The 22,540-nt window shown below is 41.7% G+C and overlaps 1 protein-coding gene and 1 pseudogene across 1 annotated transcript in view; both read left to right on the top strand.

Annotated features, from left to right (window-relative positions):
• The window catches only part of Wdr70 (WD repeat domain 70), a 204,287-nt gene that overhangs the window by 128,075 nt on the left and 53,672 nt on the right, over positions 1-22,540 (top strand). The window lies entirely within an intron of this gene.
• On the top strand, positions 554-1,240 carry LOC110310701 (annotated as a pseudogene).

Here is a 22,540-nt window from a genome sequence, read left to right as displayed (position 1 = left end):
AAAGATATTTTCCCACAGTTCTGTACTTTAGACATCACATTGTGCTAAAATCATAGTGTTGGCAGGGATATGTTCCTTCCTAAAGGCTTCAAAGGAGGATCTAGTCCCTTTCAGGATCTACAGATTTCTTGGCTTATTCCCCTCTTTCTCTGTCTTAAAGGCCAGGAAGAATGGGTGGACTTCTTCTCGCACTGTGACAGTCTTTTCTTCTTCATTTGGCCACTGTTACAGGTCCTTATGATGGCATTGTGGTGACACGTATCACTCAGTATAATCTCTTTAATTGAAGATCAGCTGATTAGGAACATTAGTTTAGTCTGAAACTTTCCTCCTCTGTTGCCATCCCAGTGAGCTGACATACTTATAGATCCCAGGAAGCAGTCTGTAGAGATCTTCCAAGGTATCAATCATTCTTTCTATTAAAATTATTTTTAAAAAAGATTTATTTATTTATATTCTGTGTTTATGTTTGAGTGTCTACATGTGTGCTGAGGCTAGAAGACGACATTGGATCTGAAGCTACAGGCAGTTGTGGGCCTCATAAAGAGAATAAATCCAGTTAAATATTTTTGTAAAAGGGGATCAAGTTTTTAAGTCCTGGTAATGTGTATATATTGAAATTACACTCTACCCCTGCCGGCCCAGTGGCAGAGGCGAAGCGCAGTTACCCTCCGGACCTCTGATCATGTTGCTGCAAGTTTCTAGGAGCTTGCAGGTTGTGGCCTACAGCCTGCGCACCGCCCTGGCCTTCTGCTCCCTGCGACCCTGGGTGCCAAGCACCACCGCCATCCGCTCACTGCGCACGGGATCTGCTTTGCTGTGGTGCGTAAATTCACAGAGAAACATGAGTGGATAATGACAGAGGAAGGTATTGGAACAGTAGGAATCAGCAATTTTGCACAGGAAGCGTTGGGAGATGTTGTTTACTATAGTCTGCCTGAAGTTGGGACAAAATTGAAAAAACAAGAGGAGTTTGGTGCTTTGGAGAGTGTGAAGGCTGCCAGTGAACTATAACCCAAGTCAATGAAGCACTTGCCGAAAACCCAGGACTCATCACCAAATCCTGTTACGAAGATGGTTGGCTGATCAAGATGACACTGAGTGACCCTTCAGAGCTGGATGAATTGATGAGTGAAGAAGCTTATGAGAAATATGTGAAGTCCATTGAGGAGTGGCCATGGCACCCACCCCTCCACTCCAGATCAAACTGGATGTGACCTGCTCCAGCATGCTTGTCTTAAACTAGTGGAGAATAGAGGACTTGAAATAACTTTCAGCAATACTGATGGAAAGAAACTGTTCTTGACGGTGCTACTTAAGACCCACCCCCAACTTCCTAAAGGATGCAGATAAACACAGTGTACAGGTTTTTGATAATTGCCATACTAAGTATTTAGACTAAGGGTTAAGCCCTGGTGTTTAGAATTCTTAGGATCATCTGCAGTGAAATGTGGTTATGAGGTTGGTTTTGGTGATGGACCACCTTCTAATCCCAGCACTCAACAGGCAGATGTTAGTTCAAGGTCGGTCTACACAACAAGTTCTAGACCAGCCACAACTACATGGTGAGACCCTACCTACTGGGTATAAGACTTTCATAATTCAAGAAAATAGTGGTGTATCTTAGATAATTTTGTTACTTGCCCATATCCACCACTGGATTTGGGTCAGAGACTTAGTGTCTTCTCATTGGGAATGCAAGGAAGTGTTGTACAGTGTCAGAGGCAGGAGAGTACTATCTTTGTTTCACCATGTGCTGTGTTGGCTGTTGTTTTCCCACCGTGAAGCACCGACTTTGCAACACTGTGAAACAAATAAAACATTTATCCTCAAAAAAAAAAAAAAGAAAAAAAAGAGAAATTACACTCTAATGATTTTATATATATAGAAACTTGATATATTTTTCGATTTTGCTTATCCAACATTAAAAAAACCAAAAAAACCAAAAAAAATTAAAGAGAAACAAGTGCTCTTAACCATTGGACCATCTCCTGTATATGTGTTGCACACGTATGCATGTATGCACACACACACACACACACACACACACACTCGCGCCTGTGTGTGCGCAGCTCTCTTCCTCCCTCTTTTTCTTTCTCTCTCTCTGTTTTCCTTCTCCCTCTCCCTTCTCCCTCCCCCTCCCCCTCCCCCCTCCCCCTCTCTCTGCTTGTATGATTCTACCTGTATTCTCACTGTTCTTAGCCATGTTCTCTGTCTTGTTTCTCATTGGTCTCCATTACTAATATAAAAGGAAGTCATCTTTTCAGTCTCCAAGGAGATGAACATTTTACGTCATATCATTAACACTTTAGTGACTGCTGATGGAATTGGTCTTTCTTGTTGTGTCCTCAGCATTTGTGGCAAAAGATGTGAGTTCAACTCCTTGTGGAATGACTTTGACAGGATGATAATCCAGAATGTAGGCTCGGCCCCTTTAGAACTCAGGCATTCTTCTTTCTTTGACTTTAGTATTTTTCTTTATTCTCTCTTGGCACTTCAGAGTGGCCTTTCCCTCCTACATTTAGTGACTGGCTTACAAAGTTTGTTTCAGTGTCTCTGAATCTGCTTCTACAATTTTTCTTGTTGCCTACTTCTGCTTCTGGCTGGGGTTGGTTGACAGTCCAACCTTCTCCTTTGATATGCCTGGCCCCAAACTGAGTCATGTCAAGCGTGGTAGCTCAGTGCTAATCACTTCCCTAACAAGCGTCACATTTCCTCAGGTGGAATCTATGGTTCTTCTGGGTCTGTCTTTGTTCAGACTTTGAGTGTCTTCTGTGACTTCTCAGTAAGTAGTTTTTTGCTTGTTTTTGTTTTTTCAAGACAGGGTCTCACTCTGGAGACTAGGCTGACCTTGAACTCACAGAGATCCATCTGCCTCTGTCTCTTGAGTACTGGGACTAAAGGCGAGAGTTGTCATGCCCACTTGGCTGTATTATTCTCCTTTTCTTTGTGAGTAATGCTGTCAGTTGCTGGCTTAGACACCTTTCTCTATGCTGACCATTCAGTCCTCGGATCTTGTTTCTGAAAGAACCCCCATTTCTGATGGGAATCTCATCCACTGAACAACCCCTAAGTCAGACTTGTACCTTCAGAATGCTCTTAAGAGTCAGTGCTTTATTGTGGGCCAGGAAAGTATGCACAGAGGCGTCTGAATCCTGAAACAATCTAGTAAACTACTGGGTTCATGTTAAAAAACACAACCAACCAACCAACCAACCAACCAAAGCTTCCAGTTTAAGATGTCATCTATTTAGTGAATGAGAAATGCTTTGCTGTAGTTTGGCCCTTGGTGGTGGGGAACTTAACTTAAACTGCAGATGTACCCAGATGGAATTGGCTCAAGGTATCAGACAGGTGTGGGTCAAAAATGGTGTCCCACGGGGCTCAGGCCACTTGGCAAGATGTGGATGTGGTAAGTTGACTGCGGGCAGCTGCACCCCACGGCTAATGAGAAGCCAGGGGACCCGCTCCGGGGGTGGGGAAGGCGCAGTCTGGGATCCCTGTGGAACCCGCCAGAGTTGGCTGGGGTCCCTGGGTCTGCACAGAGACCAAGGACCACACGTTCTTACTCTGAAGACATCCCAGACGCTGCTGTATACTGTGGAAGAGCTGAGAACAGAGTGTGGGCCTGTGGGCAGACTCTGGCCCAGGGACAAGGGAAAAGGGCAGGAGGAGAGAGCTCTGGCTGGTTTCTGCAGGGACTACAGTCCTTGGCTTGTTTGGATGGTGGCTTGCTGGGAACACATGGAATGCTCTTCTGGGAGGTTAGACATACTGCTCCAGCACAGAGGATCCTGATGAGAAGAGGCAGTCCATGGTTTCAAGGCGTTTCTTGTAGAAAGGCAGAGAGAGGGAGAAGAGTAGAGAAGTAGAGACCGGCCATGGCCATGTGGAGAGAGGGGAGAAGGGAGGGGGAACCGGAGAGGTGAGAGTAAGAGCAAGAGGGTAAGACAGAGAGGAGAGGGCAAACAGCCCCTTTTATAGTGGGCTGGCTACCTGGCTGTTGCCAGGTAACTGTGGGGGTGGAGTCCAAATAAACTACTAGGAGCTTGGGGCATTGCCTACTTGTCTGTTGGCCAGCCCAAAGACCTCCCACAACATGGATTGTCTCAAAGATGTCTCAGCAGGCAGCAGGATCTCGGAGATGAGCAGGGCAGTTGACACTTCAAAAGAAGCCAGCCAAGTTGGAAAGCTGCACTGCACTGCAGGTGGCCCCACCTCAGTGGTGACAAGGTCTGCACAAGCCTGCTTCAGGCTGGGGGAGGCTACATCAAACTGCCTGCAGGAGCTGTGCCCAGGCTGTAGCTGGGGTCCCAGGAGCCCCAGCCTCCCACATCAGCTTTGGGGACACAGGAGGCATGGCCGAACACCTGGAGTCCCTTAGGGTCACTGAGGTTCAAGGCCTGTGCTTGACCAGAGACTAGGCTGTCTGTGCACAACTCAACACCCCACAGATAGGGAAGAAATAATTGAAACTGTGAGGCAGTGATCTGGTTGATGTCTGTCTTCCTCAGGCGAAGTGTGCTCCAGACTAGCTGCTACATTGTTGAGAGACGACCTGTACCACGAGGTCTTTGCAGTTGGTAACCCCTGCTTCTCCTAGGCCTTTGCACCAGTTATTGCCTGTGATATGTTGCTTTATGCTGGCTTCTAGAATACCATTTCAAATAACTGCAATACCTTGTAGCTAGAATATAGAATACCTACATGAACCAGGTACTCCTGGAAGGCAGGCTGGGATTGAAAGAGAGACTAGATGGCAAGAAAAGAATGAAGCCAAGACAAATTTTCTCTGATCAAGGCCCGCTAGTTTACTAAGAGACTGTGCTTATAAAGGGGGAAGGCCCATCCCCCGCCAATCTTGGTGCCTGTCAGCCAGCCCAAAGACCTCCCACAACATGGATTGTCTCAAAGATGTCTCAGCAGGCAGCAGGATCTCNGAGATGAGCAGGGCAGTTGACACTTCAAAAGAAGCCAGCCAAGTTGGAAAGCTGCACTGCACTGCAGGTGGCCCCACCTCAGTGGTGACAAGGTCTGCACAAGCCCGCTTCAGGCTGGGGGAGGCTACATCAAACTGCCTGCAGGAGCTGTGCCTGAACTCTATCCTGTTCCCATGTCACCATCCAGTTTGCCTGGCTCAGTTTCTTCATAACAACCATTACTGTGTAACTGTTTCATTTACCCATTTATTTGTTTTACAATTTTATTTATTTATTTGTGTGTGTGTGTGTGTGTGTATGTGTATGTATGTGTGTGTTTATGAGTGTATGGAAAGTAAGAAGACAAAAAGAAGACAATGTCTTATTTAGGGTTTCTATTGTGATGAAAAACCATGACCCAAACAACTTGGGTAGGAAAGGGTTTATTTTATTTGCCTTACTCTCCCCACATTAGTGTTCATCACTGAAGGAAGTCAGGACAGGAACTCAAGCATGGCAGAAACCTGGAGGCAGGAACTGATGCAGAAGCTATGGAGGAGTGCTGCTTACTGGCTTGCTCATCATGGCTTGCTCTCTTACGATCCAAGAATCGTTGAAGAGTGATAACCCAGACTCAAATAGTATGCACAAACAAAGAGGATTTATTCAGCTGAATTTCCTGCATTCAGGGGTCTCCCCATTTGAGGGTGGAGACCCGTGGTGGACTTGCAGGGAATTCCAGGGAAGGGTATGTGTTACTTTACATTGATTGGTTAGCTCTATCTGTAGGGGTCTGACTGATTCTACAATTGGCTAGGCTCTGGAGACTTCCCAGGGGGCTGCTTACTCATTCTACCTACCTCTTCTTACTTTGGGCCAGATGACAAGGTGTCCTCTGATTGGATGCTCATAGCTGTGGCTGGCTGACCACAGGTTCCTGAATCTGGGTTCTCATTTCTGGGAAGCAGAAACTTAGGCCTAGTCTCCCAGCCTGTCTCTGGCTAACTCAGTTCTGCTTTCTAATGGAATCCAGGACCACCGGTCCAGGGATGGCATCACCCACAATAAGCTGGGTCCTCTTCCATCAGTCACCAATTAAGAATATGACTTAGGGGCTTGCCTATTGCCCAGTCTTATGGAGACGTGGTTTCAACTGAGGTTCGATCCTCTCAGATGACTTTATCTTGTGTTTGCATAAAACGGTTGCACAACAAGTTGCACAGACAACTTGCAGAAATTGGCTTTCTTCTTTCACCATGTAGGGTATGGTATTCCAACTAGGTCTTCATGCTTGATGGAATGAAGCTAAGTATCTCGCTGGGCCCTATTTATTTGTTTATTCATTTATTTATTGTTTAATGGCTTACACATTTCATCTTTCACTAAGATTCATAAGGTCAGGAGAGTTGTGCCTTAACTGCTGCTTCTTTATGTCTTACAAGACCATTTATTGAGAAGATGAAAAATGAATAAAAAAATATCAGAGCACCATAGGTTTTGTATGTAGTTGATTTGATTCTCAGTTGCTGTATTGGTCTTTTAAAATTGCTTAATCAAACTTTATTATTATCACCTGAGTGTGCTATAGGGCGATTCAGCCTTCAGTGTGTATGGTGATGCTTATGTGCACTAAGAGCATTTTCAACTTGTCTTCCACAACATATGGTATTCATAAAAGATAATATTTATTAAACATTAACTTTGTGCCAGGTATGTTCCAAGTGTTTAATTCACTCACAGGCTCACACACGTATATGTGTATTCATTTGATCTTTGTAGGCTAATACTCTGAAGTAAGTGCTGTTGTTAGCTGATGTTTTAGATAAGAATATTCAGGTACAGAAGCTAAAAATATAAGGACTTTCCCAGGACCACACAGGCCATAAGTGGTAGAGTCAGAAACTGTGGCCTTGGAAATCCCTTTCTGAAGTGAAAAGAAATACCTGTGTGGAAATGTGCTGACAATAACTAATTTCAAAAGAATGATGAGACTCTTTTGTCAAATTCAGACAAAGTGAGTTATTCAGACAGGATGGAATCTCTCCTCCCCTGCCTCTGCCCTGGTTTCTTGAGACACGATCTTGCTATGTAGCCCAAGCTAACCTTAAATTATGTGGTACAGGGTGGCTTTGAACTCATATTACTTTCCTGCTTCATATTCCTGAGTGATAGGATTGTAGGAACGTGCTGTCATACTTGTATCTAAATTACTTACTCTTACTCTTTAGCCCAGGCTGGCCTTGAATTCTCATTCACATTATGTGTGACAGTCATTTCATAGCCCTGTCATCAGTTCCACTAGACTATCCAAAGCATAGTTCATGATCAGCTTTGGAAACCCATCTCCAGCTTTGCTCTATTTAATGCCATCAAAGAAAGTTGGTTTGGCTGACTTTTTTTCCTGATTGTAAAACTAGCCCAAATTTATTTGGACAAATATTCATCAAAAATAGAAGAGTTTGTGGAGAATATGTGTCAGCCCTAAAGACCTCGTGAAGAGATAGGAATTTCTACATCATTTTGTATAGTCACACGAGGTGGATGTGCTGGGCGTTTATGTGCGCTGGGGTTTTGGGCTTGTAGTTGCCTGTATCATTAGTCATCTTCCTTGCTTAGGGTCTAAATAGACTGGAAAGTAACACTCATTACTCAAGCATGATGGATGAAGGCCAGAACTTACCATTACCAGAGGCAGAATAGAGGAAAAGGCAGAAATTCCTGTAGACTAACTCCTGCAGTGGGACAGTAGTCCACAGGGGTCTCAGCCAGGGCTGCTGAAGAGAGGCGGGGCAGGAACAGGAAATTACTCCCGTGGGCAACTTGTGTCTAAGAAGGGGAAAGAGAGGGCTGCCACGGCCTGTCCGGTATTCTTCCCACATTCACAAACTTTTGTTTTTCTCTTAGAGTCAAACTGTTAAACTAGCTTCATCCTAAGGGAACAGTGAATAGGGGAGTGGGCAGAAGGCTGGGGTAAGAGATTCTTCCAAGGGTTAACTTGGTGGATTTGAAGAGACTAATATAACATTTTACCAAGAATGATTCTAACCATTCTGAATGGAGAGTTACTATAAAGAGAGGGTGGATCATGGAGACTATTTCAGGTTCAGTTTGCTGAATGAAAATGGTGCTGTTCTGATACTGGATGTGATGAATTTTTGAGACCTTAATTTGGAAAATGATTGTGTAAATCACACTTTATTGTCTCCTGTCATATTACTTAATGTTGTAATTGTAAATAGACGCAGGTAGCTAAGATTTTGGATCCCATCAAATGGAGAACACTTGCCTTGATTTTGTGCTTCTTAGCTGATTTTGAACAATTTTTATTTTGGTTATTATTTCAACCAGTAATACGGGATAATGCTCAGTAAAACTAACCAACTGAATAACTAAATAAAAATCTTTTGGCATTTCTTAAGGCACAAGTAAAGTCCGTTGCAGTCGTCTAGGGAAGGCTGTTATAGTCCTCTCTCTAGCATGGCTGGACTCTGTGATGGCTACAGTTTCTAGAAGGCCTGTATAAGGGACCTCTGTCTAGTACAGATATTTCCTAAAGCATGTTTCTCAGCTGCAGGACATCTCTGATTTATTTTGTAAGCTGACAAGGCCAAACATTACTGTTTTAAGCATTATAAACAAAACTGTAAATGTTAAATGTTCATTTAATAGAGGCACTAGTAGGGCATTTATATACAGAAAGCAGAGACTGAGCCAAAACCGTGAAGGGGTTCTTTGGTGTGTCTGTGTGCATTGGGCTTAACCTGCTCTTTGATTGGTCGCCACAGGACGGCTGCAGCTGCTGGGGAGCTTGCTCAGTGCTTCGTGCTCAGTGCTTAGTGCTCAGTGCTTCGTGCTCAGTGCTTAGTGCTCAGTGCTTAGTGCTCAGTGCTCTGGGAGTCCTCTTAGTTTCTTTTGTGTGTTTTCTTTCTGCTGATTACCCAAGACTTAGTAAGTGGTCACATTTCTTGCAGCTTCTCAGAAACTTTGTATGTTAGAGTCAAATGAAAGGTTTAACAGACTGTTAAACCTCAATGCTTCCAAATGTTTTAACCGTTTACCAGTTGTCTTTTGTTGTTGTTTGTTTTGAGACAGGGTTTTTCTCTCTAACCTTGGCTGTCCTGGAACTTCTTCTATGGACCAGGCTGGCCTTGAACTCACAGAGATCCACCTCCCCACTCCTAAGTGCTGGACTGAAGGTATTTGGCACCACTCCCAGCTCAGGTTCCGTTATAGATAGCTGTCGCTTTACTGTGATCACCAGTGTTGTGTGGGGGGAGAGCACTGCTGCGCAGAGAGCTAGTAGTTAAGGATCCAGCATAGATTGACTAGAGAGAGAGCAGTACTCTCTAAAGCTGTACATCTTACATTTATTATTGATTGATTGATTGCTTTTCGAGACAGGGTTTCTCTGTGTAGCCTTGGCTGTCCTGGAACTCACTTTGTAGACCAGGATGGCCTCGAACTCAGAAATCTGCCTGCCTCTGCCTCCCGAGTGCCGGGATTAAAGGCGTGTGCCACCATGCCTGGCTCATTTTACATTTATATTATGACCAAATATAGACATGTCTTTACGTAAACACGCATAGATCACATTGAGGAGAAAATGAAGCTGGGAGTATGGCTCAGGGCTAGAGTGCTAGCAAACTCAAGGTCCTGGGTTCAGTTCAGTCTCTAAGAAAACAAATATAAGCATTCTTTTAAAAAGAAATGTACTAAAAGATAAAAGAGGAAAAAATTTAAAAAAAAAAAAAGAAATGTACTGAACTGGGGAGATGGCTCAGCAATCTCCCCTAGTGCACAGACCTAGGTTCAAATCCCACCTCTACATCCTAGCTTAGAACTGTCTGTATCTCCAATATCTGACACCCATACACAGACATACATGCAGGCAAGCATCAGTGTACATAAATAAATGTATAAGTATGTTTATTTATATATAGTATAAAATATTAAATAATTCATAATCATAAATAAAATATTAAAATAAAATAAATTTTATTTAATAAAAGATTATTGAAAAAACCACATCTGTCATTGAGGCTCAGTGGGTAAAGGAGCTTGCCACCAAGTCTGATGACATGAGTTCGATCCCCAAAACCCACTGTTGTCCTCTGACCTCCAAAAGTACATTGTGTGGTATGAACATGTGTGTGTGAATACTTATACAAATACACAAAAACAAAAAAGAAATTTACCATAACCTTTTAAAATTCCACAATAGATAGCATATTACAGTATTTATATTCCACACTATTCTGTTTCTTAAAGGGCTAGATTATAACCCATTCCATTGATTTTTTTTTTAATGACCCATAGAGTTAGAACCAGAGTTTGAGAAACACATCTGTAGCATGCCCCAAGTATATAATTTTCTAGCAGCCTTATAAAATAGGAAAGGCTTATATTAATGTTTTCAAAATACAGCTGAATACACCTGGAAAAGAGGGTGTTATACAGAATAACTGGACATACGAGAGAAAGGGGAGTGTGGGGACTTAGACTGTGAGGTAGGTGAAGGCAAAAGATACGCTGTCTGCCTTGGACTTTTTGCCTAAGCCCAGGAAGAGTTGTGCTGTAACAGCAGGAATCACCCACATTATGGGATGTGCTAGGTAATGGTGTCCTGAAAAGCTACTCCTTTAGCTTGTAGCTCGTGGAATTCTTTCTGTCAGTCTCACACAGTTTGTCTAGGAAATCTCACCTGTACCATCGCACCTCAGTTTCTCTAAGGAATCCATGTCCCAAAGGTCACTTGTTGTGTGCTGCAGCTACCATTCCTCCTGGATTATTTATATACCACCTTTTGTTTACTTTACTCTTAAAACGAATTTATTAAAAAATTCTAAGTACTTAAAAATCAAGGTGGCATTTACTTACCATAAAACTAGCTATTTACAATGCACACCTCTGGGTTTTAGTGCATTAACAGTATTGTGCGGCCATTGGCTCTGTCTAGGTTAAAATTGTTTTATCAAGCCATAAAGCTTCCAGTCACTATCAAGTAATTGTTCTCTACCCCTTATTCCCAAAGAAAACATAGTGACACGATCACAAATAGAAAATAGAACATAACTGTTCTTAAAGTGCACTAAAATAAAGCAATCACAAGTACCAACTGAATACAGTTGGCAGTCAAGTCCCGAATCAAGAGTTTTCTACGAAGGGATAATTAGCATATTAATACGCATATGAAAGTATCAGTAATTCCCTTAGATTTGCAATTAATAGATGCATATAAAAGGGGGGATGTTAGCAAATATCATGAAGTATAAAAGAGGATCGTAGTGAGACACGTTGGTGTACACCTGCACTTGTAGCACTCCAGAGATGGAAACAGGAGGATCAGGAGTTCAAGGCTAACCTCAGCTACATAGGCAGTTCAGAGCTAGCCTGGGTTACATGAGACTCAGTCTTAATATCCCTTCACCCAAATAAAAAGAGCAATTAGGACTAAATGAGGACTTTCCGGCTGGGTTACTTAAATTAGTTATGGGGAATTTTACAAACAAGTTTCTCATCATGAAATTCATTTGTATTTTTGCTTTTCCATCTAAATATATTGTAGCTCGACTCACCATTTCCTTCATGATTATTAAAGAGATTGCCAACTGTCCTACGAGTTCTGTATAACTGACCTTTGAAGCCTGACATCTTAGCACCGTCAATGCCATTTTCCTTGTTATCCTTGAACATGGTGACAGTTGACTAGAGGTACTACTCTCAAATAATATGAAGTTTTGTGGTCAAGATCAAATTTTCACGATTTAAGACTTAACATCAAACTAATAATAATTGACTTACAAGTGGATTGTATTGATAAAGTTTTCTGGCTTACATTGTCTGGAACCTATAGGTTTTTGTAGAAAAAGATTGATATGTAGCTATTATTATGAACACTCAGGACTCACCCGACATAGCTCATCTTCGTGTGTTATGTCTTCCAAAAGTAGCTTCAACTTGATTTAACAACCCCTCAGTTTATCATGTGAAGTCATTGTCCTTCATGTGTCCCTAGTAATAAGGATCAGATTAGTTCACCTTTGTGAAGGAGCATAGGCCAATGCCTGGTACTAAGTTGAAGGTCAATAAGCATCCATTCACCTATTCAGTACACATTCATAATCGCATTTGTATGTTAGAGAAGTTCAGCAAAATGTGTTGTTCCCCTCCAAAAATAATTGGGGGTGGGCTGTAGAGGTATCTCCGTAATTAAGAGCACTTGCTGAGCTTGTGGAGAACCTGAGTTTGGTTCCTAGCACCCATAAGGTGACTTAACTGTTGACAATCCTAGATCTAGAGGATCCAGCACCCTCTTCTAACAATGCACGTAGATACATGCAGGCAAAACATACACATAAAAAGTAAAAATAAATAAATTTTAAAGGAGTTGGCGTTGTTTGAATGTGACATACCGAGTGTGACTGGAGAACTCTCTCCTTGCCAGCACTGCCCACTTCAACATCCATAATACTAACAGAACCAGCACTAGCATTGCTAGAAAGAGGAGTGATGATCACATAGCAGTGACCGCCGCCATCCACTCTACCACAGGAAGTGCTCTAAGTGCTTTCAGTGTACGTGGTTATTACAGCGCCATGAGCTTAGTATGCTTATGTCTAATGGAACTTGAGGAGGTCTCGGAGTCTTCCCAGAAGTCTGATCCTGTATGTTCAGATGCGATCTCTAGGGTCTCTCAGGAGTGGATGCCAGCCTTCTGATCAACTGTAAGGGTTGGCATCTGGGAAAGACTTGAGGACTCTTTACGAGGGGTTGTTTAAAGGTAAAACATACCATTGGGGGCTGACTTGCATGGCAGAAGCTCTGGGTTACATAGGAAAGTCCTCTTTCTTATCTCTTGGCCCACAAAGAATGAGCAAACCTGAGTGAGAGGAAAGAGAACCAGGAGAGAAAGCAGGAAGGAGTATAGACAGGGTGGGATCGTTGTGAAATGGAGGAGAGGCTGAAGGAGAGAAGAGATCAGTCCATCTGGTCTCAAGCACTCAGGCAAGGAGCCACTAAGAACCCTTCCCTCCTTAGCTGTGTTTTTAAGTGATAACACTTTCAATTAAAAGTACTTCTAAATTTTATATATATTTCCCTTCAGAAATATATAGTGACACATCCATATACATTGAAGGCACTAATTCATCCTGTACTATATTTATGTATTATATTTTATCACTGAGATAGTGAATCATGATTATAAAAATGGCATAAAATTAAAATATTTTGCTAAGTTTAAGTGGCCATAACTTAAATTGAGTTGTCATTGACTAGATCTAGTAGCCAGATGACATTTTGGTATTTTTATTTTTAAACCTAGGAAGAATTGCCTATAAAACATTTAGTAGCAGAACAAGGCTTTCCAAATTGTGAGTTAAAACATATGGAGATACTAAATATACTTGGATGGGGCATAAATGTTTTCTCACACATAAATTGTGTTCAACAAGGGAAGGCTATCTAGACAGCTCACTGAATATAGCAAAAAAAAAAAGGGCCACAGCAAAATCTGTGATGATTACTTTGTTAAAAATTTAAAAAATTCTTATATATATTTTGGCTTTTTATTTGCATGTATGCCTGTGCATTCTATGCATTGCAATGCCCACAGAGGCTAGAAGAGAATGTTAGGTCCATTGGCTGTGAGCAGACATGTGAGTACTGAAAATCAAACTCCACTTCTCTGTAAAAACAGCCAGAGCTCTTAGAACCACTGAGCCATCTCTTCAGTTACCATAGTCATTTTTTTGTGTACATTCATGAGTTATGAATAATTTTATTTCACAAATTATAAGCCAAAAGTGAGCCATTGTATTCTTGAAGCTACCTTCTTAGAAAATGGACTTCTTACCCAAGGCAGACAGCCCCTGCCTTAGATGTTTAACATGGAATGCTTCCGACTCTCCCACCACCAGAGTCCAACCAGCATTCAATAGAAGCTGTGCTAACAAGCGTGGGGACAGAGGAGTAATGTCTACATGAGCTGGCAGCATGACACTCTCCCTTGGTATGGGCATTAGAGCGCTCAGTCCTCCATCAGCAGTTGATCACCAGAGAAGCACCCTGTGCTGTGCATTGCAGCATACTGTTAAGGTGTGATTTGGGGTAGGCTAGTTATGCAAACTGCACTTTTGGCTTAAGTGTGTGTGTGTGTGTGTGTGTGTGTGTGTGTGTGTGTAGTGTGCATGTGTCCCTCTTTAAGTACAGACTTCAGAAACATAAAGGAGTCATTAGCAAATGTCCTCAAGGACTCAAAGAAAATTATGATAGATTAGTTGAAGCCAATGCCTTTAAGTGGACTAGATCTAGGGTTCTCATGTATAAAGATTTTGCTGGTTATATGACAGTACACAAGTATTTAAGAGCTTTGTTATTGTTTTACTGACCCAGGGTCTTGTGTAGCCCTGGCTATACAGACTCACCGTGTAACTGATGTGGTTTCCTACCATATCTGATGGGATTGAGGTGTTTGCCGCCACACCAAGGCTTGACTCCTTTGGAATACTTAGTTTTTCACATTTGTTTAAACTGAGACTAATAACAGTAGTTGTTGGACTAGACAACATGATAATGTAGAATGCTCGTATGCACTTCTATATGCCAAGGATAATCATTTACATTTGCAGTGAAATGCTCTACCCCGAACATACCACATCCTTCATTGTATATCGACACAGGGATTTGAAGTAGGTGAGTTTGAGAGACAGTAACCTTATTATCCCCATAACATGTTAGTCAGGAGTCAGGGTTTCCTTTGTCCCTGAAATGCAACAATTTCTTCCCCATGCTCGCCACCAGAGGACTGTTGAACCGACCCCTTTGGAGTTTATATTCGACAACAGGGGATGCTGGCATCATACTCAAGTAAAGGGTAGAGCCATTGGAAGAATCGTAGAATAGACTTAGCCAGAGTGAGCACAAGACCCATGAACACACTGCAGGGCTGAGGCACGGAAGAACTCAGAGAGATTGTGGCACACGCACAGCTCCCTCCCTCTAAGGTCTCCCATATACCTTTCCTTGCTCTCTTTGAAATGAATGGCTTTCTTTTTTCACTAATTGTGTTACGAGTCTAAGCTTATGTCTTCCTGTATATAACCTGCTCAGTCTGTATAATATTTCTGGTGTGTTTGTTTTCAGGGATGACCAATTAGTGTCACCTCCCTGGGAAGACATTTCTTCCCACTCTCAGTCCTCTTTAGTTGCCTGGAGTTCTTTGTGTGGGGCTGAGACCTCATGGTTTCCCCCCATCGACCTTCATCCTCATTCGTGTCATGTTTAGCTTTTGACATTCCTAGGAGCCACAGTCTCACAGCAAAGTCCCTGACCTTCTGACTTTCACTTTCTTTCTGCCCTTTTCTTCAGCAGTCCCTGAACCTTGCATGTGGGTTAGATATGTGTTCACTGGGACTGGTGCCACAATTTTGAAGGGTTTTGTGGTTTTGTGATGTTTTGTATTTGTTGCAAAAAGAAGTCTCTTGATGGGGATGAGAGCTACACTTCTCTGCGGCTATAAGGATTAACTATTCAAGGCATGTACAAGTCCATATACCAGTGAAACACTCTCTTCCCCCTGCCCCCCAAGAATGAATGTAATCAAGGAAATGAAAGACTCTACAATCAAAACTTGTTTTTGTTGCCAGTGCCATTTGGAACATACAGTGAATATTCCTGTATTGTCACTCTACTTTCTTGATAATTCTGTAGATTCTTACTCTTTTTATCTTCCTAGATAATTCTGTAGATGTCTTACTCTTTCTGATGTGTCCACTAGTCCTGGCACATAGACCATATTGTATTTTTTTTCCTTTGAGAGAATGATGGAGTTAAAAATAATCACAGAAATAATTTTAAAAGGCCATGCTGACATTTAGATCTGAGGACTGTCCCTCTAGGCTAAAATGTCTTGAGAGTAGCTCACACTTTGGTTTCAACTCTGACCAGATTCTTGCCCTCTGTGTCGGCTTCCCTCTTGATCTTAAAGCAGTGCTCATTCTTGACTTCAGTAAGCTGTAAATTGTCCCTTCAAATTAAAAAAAAAAAAAAGTGTAGGGGATGAGAAAAATGAGAAAGTTAAACAAGCAAATGAGGCACTTCCATTGCCTTAAAAGCAATTGGAGCTTTCCGTCAGGGAATCTCAGCTAGGACTATTAGATACTTATAAAGTACAGAAGTCGACACTGACTGGAAGAAGATTGAACTATAGGTGACATCCTGAAGAGTCTCTTTCGGATTACTTTTCCTGGACCAGAGGACGGTGGAGTCTGAAGATGTATGCTACGTACTTAACATGGGCTGCCCTACTGAGCCAGCATAACTGTTCATCCCTCTGCTTTCTGGGATTGTGGTCATGACAAGCACACTGCTGTTCATCTCTGGACTGAGTTGTGCTCTCAGTACTTCCACTGTGATCACTACTGCTGACCTTTGAGAAATGTGGCGTCAGCTCTTTCATTCACTGTGTACTTGCTTATATTTAGGATTTCTCTCTCATATCATTCTAGCCCATTCAGTCTAGGTCTAGCAAGTATGGATAAGCATTCTCTGCTAGTACTTCTGATAACTAAGCACTTTTTTGCAGATTGATAATGGGTACCTTATAGCAAGTATTTATTTCCAGAGCAACTAAGTGAGTGACTGGCTCATTTCAGTTTGCTTCTTAGCCAAGGTTAGCGCTGGACACCAGGCACCCTGTATGTCCTTGGTCTTTCTAGCACAATAGTTTCCTTCCAATGGTTAGCAGAGTTTATTATTTCCTTTCTTCCTCTATCTTTCATGTCTTTATTTACTGAAAATAACTCAAGTTTCTTTTTTTATTTTTTATTGAAAATATATTTTTCATACAATATATTTAATACGGTGTAGTTCATAAAATACCAGCTTCTCCAAGATCTTCCCCACCCCCCCTCCCATCTGAACCCGCAACCTCATCCTCTAGTTAGAAAACAAATAGGCATCTAAATAATAATAATAAAAATAAAATAAGATAAAACAAAAAAATTAGAATAGAATAAAACAAACAGAAGGAAAAAAGCCAAATAAAAAGGCACAAGAAACACAATAGAGATACAGAGACATACATATTCACAGATACAGAAATCCCGTAACAACATAAAACCAGAAGCCATAATATATATGAAAAGAACTTATAGGTAGTCAGGCAGGCAGAGAGACAGATGTGGGGTCCGGTGGAGAAGCCTGACTAACCATTATGAGACAAACCTGCAACGATGCTGTGGCCTTTGTTTTCTGCTGGGCATGAGACCTTTTCTTAAGAGTAGTTTAAGTCCCCACTGAGACTCTGTTGGCGTCATGTGCACGTGGTTAATAGTTGTGGATAGCTTCTGTGTTCTCCTTTCTACTCTGGGCCCTTCTGGTGCAGACCTGTCCTGGACCTCTGCGTGGACCACAGTCTCTCTGAGTTCTTACCTGCCTCAGCCCCGATGTGTGTAGAAGACCTGTTTATTTCTTCAGTGTCCTCCATCCTCACAGCCCTTACAGTTTTCCCACCCTCTCTTCTGCAGTTTCCTGAGCCCTGAGGGGCGGGATTTGATGCAGGCAGCCCATTTAGGGCTGAGTGCTCTAAGATCTCTCACTCTCTGCACATTGCCTGGCTGTGGGTCTCTGTTTCATCTACTTCAGAAGGTAGCTTCTCTGGTGACGGCTGAGCAAGGCACTGGTCTACGAGTACAGCAGAGTGTTGTTAGGAGCACTTTCTTGTTATGTTTCTTTTACAGAACAATAGTATTTGGTTTCCCCTAGGTCCCTGGCATATCTAGGCTCAGGTTCGTGGCTCTCTGAGCAGTGTCAAGGATGGGTTCCCTCTCATGGAGTGGGCCTTAAATTCAATTGCAAAACCTCACGATGCTCTCATTAGATGCAGAAAAGCCTTGACAACATCCAACACCCCTTCAGGATAAAGGTACTGAAGGAACTAGGGATACAAGTATCATATCTTTAAGTGATTTACAGCAAGTCCACAGCTAAGGCCAAACTAACTGGAGAGAGAAATCAAGTATTTCTACTAAATCAGGAATAAGACAAAGTTGTCCACTCTCTGTCTACGAACTCTACGTAGCACTTGAAGTCTTAGCTAGAGCAGTAAGACAACCAAAGAGATTAAGGTCATAGAAATAGGAAGGGAAAAAGGTAACATATCTTTATTTGAAGACGCATGATTGTATGAATAAGTAACCCTAACATTTCCACTAGGAAACTCCTAAGAGTCAGGACCCTGGCCAAACTTGGCTGTACTTGGTGTTTATTTCTCAGTGGAGTCCTGCAACTTCAGTTTTCTCAGTTGCCCTCCAGATTTTCAGGAGGTACCCTCTAAGCTTTAGTCTAGACTTGATTGTTACTGTTACAAGAGTTCAGTTAATAGAATTTGATTTTTGGTAATAATGCTGATAATGCCTTTTTGGAGATTCTGGTGTGGGTAATTTATACATGGAAATCTTAAAACATCTTTATTTGAAATAGTCATTTTGTATTTATCAATATACATATGCAGCCTGCTCAGTTCGTATGTCACTTGTATGTATATGTCCAAGAATTTTAAAAACACACTAATTTTAAATGTCAACACATCTAGACTTGGATTCCTAGTCAGTTCAGAAGCCAAAATCTTATGTTTCTGGTTTGTTCGTTTGTTTTTAAAATAACCACATTAACTGGCTTGCTCTTGTACAGTCTCGTAAGAGAACCACAATTTCTGTGTGTTCATTGGAGGGGCTCCCGAGGGCTGACGCACTCTCTGAAGAGCGATTGGCAGTTGAGGGCTGCAAGGAGAGATGGAGTCTGTTTTCCTTAGACCTGTGGCCATTGGAGTTTCCCCAGGCCTCAGGGATGACTTCACATCCATGTGCATATGGGCAGCACCGTTTGTGTTCAGTGTGTTAAATGAAGACAGGAGCTTGAGAAAGACGTGATGGTGGATGTTGTGGGGATTAAAGGGAGCCATGAGGAGTTCCCTTGGATATGGTCAAGATACATTGTATACATGTATGAAAACTTAAGGGAATGAGTACTACACACACACACACACACACACACACACACACACACACACAATGGTCAAGATACATTGTATACATGTATGAAAACTTAAGGGAATGAGTACTACACACACACACACACACACACACACACACACACACACACAGAGCACAAGAGAGCTTCTGTGATGTCAGTCTCTTGGCAGCTCAACTGTGAGAAGTGTCTATAAAATAAAACATCAGATTAACCATTTTGGTAATCTGGAATTAGTGGACAAAACTGGTAATTTGGAAATTTTCTTTGGCTTTGAATACCACACCACTGTGGGCTGGAATGCAGCTTGGGGCTAGCACACTCTCTAGCATGTTCACAGTCCTAGGTTCAGTGCTCAGCATTGGCTGTGTACCAGCTCCACTCCTGTGCACCAGAATAACCAATCCATGAACGTAATACAATGGAATACCTCCTATTTTCTGCAGTTTGTTAGTCATGGGATTTTTTGAGTCATGCCTAGAATAAATATGCCTTTTTTTATTAAAGGAAAAAGTAATGAGATCTTGTTTCATTTATAAAAACAATCATGTGAAGCAATAATTTGCTATTATTAATATCATCATCATCATCTCTGTTTTTAATAAAATGGTGCTTGGGAATCAAACTCAGGAGTTCCTCTATACTAGGTAAGCTCAAGTTTTAAACATTTATTGCTTTTAAATTCAATTGGTTCCATTAAACTTTTGCTGTGGGACATTAGAGCCAGCAAGCTGTCTCAGCAGGTAAGGACACTTGCTGTGGAGCCTGACAACCTGTGCTGTGTCCTTGGAATCCACATGGTGGAGGGAAAGAACCAACTTCTGCAGGGTGTCCCCTGATCTCAGAAGTGTGCCCTTGCCTGTGTCCTGCACTTTCCCAAATGAATAGATTTTTCTTGTAACTTTAAAAAGACATTAATGTACTTTTTTAGTAGGAGCATTGAGTTGACTCTGCATGGTGTTTGAGATGACCCTTAGAAAGCCTCTGAGACTTAACATTGTGAATTTTCATTGGTAAGGTCTTTTCAAAAAGTATAGTTTCTTGTCTAACTTTATAAACGTCAAATTAAAAGGGAAAACACTTTAAGATGTACTGTGCATTTACATGAGAAGACAGCCATGTAGGAAAAGATGTCTGGACTACAGTGTACAAGAGAGAAGAAAGAGTCAAGATCTCAACCAATGGTGTAGGCAAAGGTACAAAGCGGAGGGGTGGCTGTTCTAACAGAAAATGCATTCAGGGTTGCCAGACTGGCTAAGGGTTTATCTATCTTGTTGATTTTCTCAAAGAACCAGCTCCTCGTTTGGTTGATTCTTTGAATAGTTCTTCTGTTTCCACTTGGTTGATTTCACCCCTGAGTTTCATTATTTCCTGCCATCTACTCCTCTTGGGTGTATTTGCTTCTTTCTGTTCTAGAGCTTTCAGGTGTGCTGTCAAGCTGGTAGTGTGTGCTCTCTCCAGTTTCTTTTTTGGAGGCACTCAGAGCTATGAGTTTTCCTCTTAGGACTGCTTTCCTTGTGTCCCATAAGTTTGGGTATGTTGTGCCTTCATTTTCGTTAAATTCTAAAAAGTCTTTAATTTTTTTTTTTTTTTTTTTTTTTTTTTTATTTTGTCCTTGACCAAGTTATCATTGAGTGGAGCATTGTTCAGCTTCCATGTGTATGTGGGTTTCTGTTGTTTATGTTGTTATTGAAGACCATCCTCAGTCTATGGTGACTGATAGGATGCATGAGATTATATCAATCTTCTTGTATCTGTTGAGGCCTGTTTTATGACCGATTATATGGTCAGTTTTGGAGAAGGTACCATTAGGTGCTGAGAAGAAGGTATAATCTTTTGTTTTAGGATGAAATGTTCTATAGATATTTGTTAAATACATTTGGTCCATAACTTCTCTTAGTTTCAATGTGTCTCTGTTTAGTTTCTGTTTCTATTGGTGAGTGGGGTGTTGAAATCTCCCACTATTATTGTGTAAGTTGTGATGTGTGCTTTGAGCTTCAGTAAAGTTTCTTTTATGAATGTGGGTGCCCTTGCATTTGGAGCATAGATGTTCAGAATTGAGAGTTCATCTTGATAGATTTTTCCTTTGACCAGTATGAAGTGTCCTTCCTTATCTTTTTGATACCCTTTCGTTGAAAGTTGATTTTTTTCAATATTAGAATTACTACTCCAGCTTGTTTCTTGGGACCATTTGCTTGTAAAATTGTTTTCCAGCCTTTTACTCTGAAGTAGTATCTGTCTTTGACACTGAGGTATGTTTCTTGTATGCAGCAAAATGTTGAGTTCTCTTTATGTATCCAGTCTGTTAGTCTATGTCTTTTTATTGGGGAAATTGAGTCCATTGATGCTAAGAGATATTAAGGAAAAGTGACTGTAGCTTCCTGCTATTTTTGTTGTTAGAGGTGGAATGATGTTTGTGTGGCTATCTTCCTTTGGCATGGACTGGAGTGAGATTGAAATTTGAGAATTATGTGCATCATGGATAATTGAAGTTGCCCCTCTGTCTTTCTCTGTATATGTGCACATATGTGCCTCCTTGTATAGCTGTGTTTGTTTGTGTGTGCATGTGCCTCATTGTATAGCTCTGGCTGCCCTTGAACTTGGTCCAGTCATCCTGCTTCTGCTCCTGAGCTGTGAGATTGCTCTGTACCCAGCTTCCTACCTAAGGAAGAAAGGAAACTGGTCTTCCTAACTCCCTGTACGTCACCCACCCATCCTTTCTTCATCCCTTAAACCCTTTCTTGAAACAGCAACACTTTTTGAACAGATGTTCTTTTATTTTATAGGGTCAAAGTGATAAAGGAGTTAACCAGCTGTTTGCCAATAGATTTGGAAGGGGGAGGAGGGGTCCTTTATCTCTGGATAGCTTCCTCTTCTGCAGATTCAGAAAGCCTGCTGCTAAACATTGCTTGAGAGCTAGAAGCTAAGAATAGCTTACCTGAGTAGACCCAGGACAAGAGAGTTATTAGAATCCAAGTCCCCTAGCCAGTCAATGCAGTTGTCCCAACTGCCTTGTCAGAGCCCTTGTAATCTGACTGCTGAATCTTCCTGCTTTACCTTCTATGCTCTGTGTCCTACCCAAGGAATGTTTGTAATCACGCGGTGTGATTCCCTCACTTTCAGCAGCTCCTCCCACGTTTCTGAGCAGCTACTTCCCTTCAGGCCTGGGGAGAGCGGTGTCTGTGTCTTGGGGAAGAAGTGAAGGTTCTTTCTTTAATTTCCCTAAACCTTTCCCATCAGTTTTAGGTAACAGATCACGCATCAGAATCAAACTGGATAGATTTAAGTTTTAAATTAATTGCATCTAATTAACTATACAACCTATTTTTTCACTTGTGAAATGGGGATGTATGAATTTAAAATAAAATATTGTAAGGGTTCAAGCTGGGAATGTACTTGTAAGAATAAATATTGTCTTATGGTTACTATTGTATATTGTGATTTGATTCTCCACATTTGTGTGCAGTTGGCCATCTTTGTAAGGTAGAGTGATCAAGAATGCTTTCATAGTCCCCGGGGTTTCTATTGGTCTGGCACAGTGCCTCACTCATAGGAGGATTCACTGCTTGTATGGTAGTGTAACTCAGTAG

The sequence above is a fragment of the Mus caroli genome, chromosome 15 (assembly GCF_900094665.2).
Source record: "Mus caroli chromosome 15, CAROLI_EIJ_v1.1, whole genome shotgun sequence".
Lineage (NCBI taxonomy): Eukaryota > Metazoa > Chordata > Mammalia > Rodentia > Muridae > Mus > Mus caroli.
The sequence above is the reverse complement of the archived record's forward strand: the minus strand, read 5'-3'. Positions and strand labels throughout refer to the sequence as shown.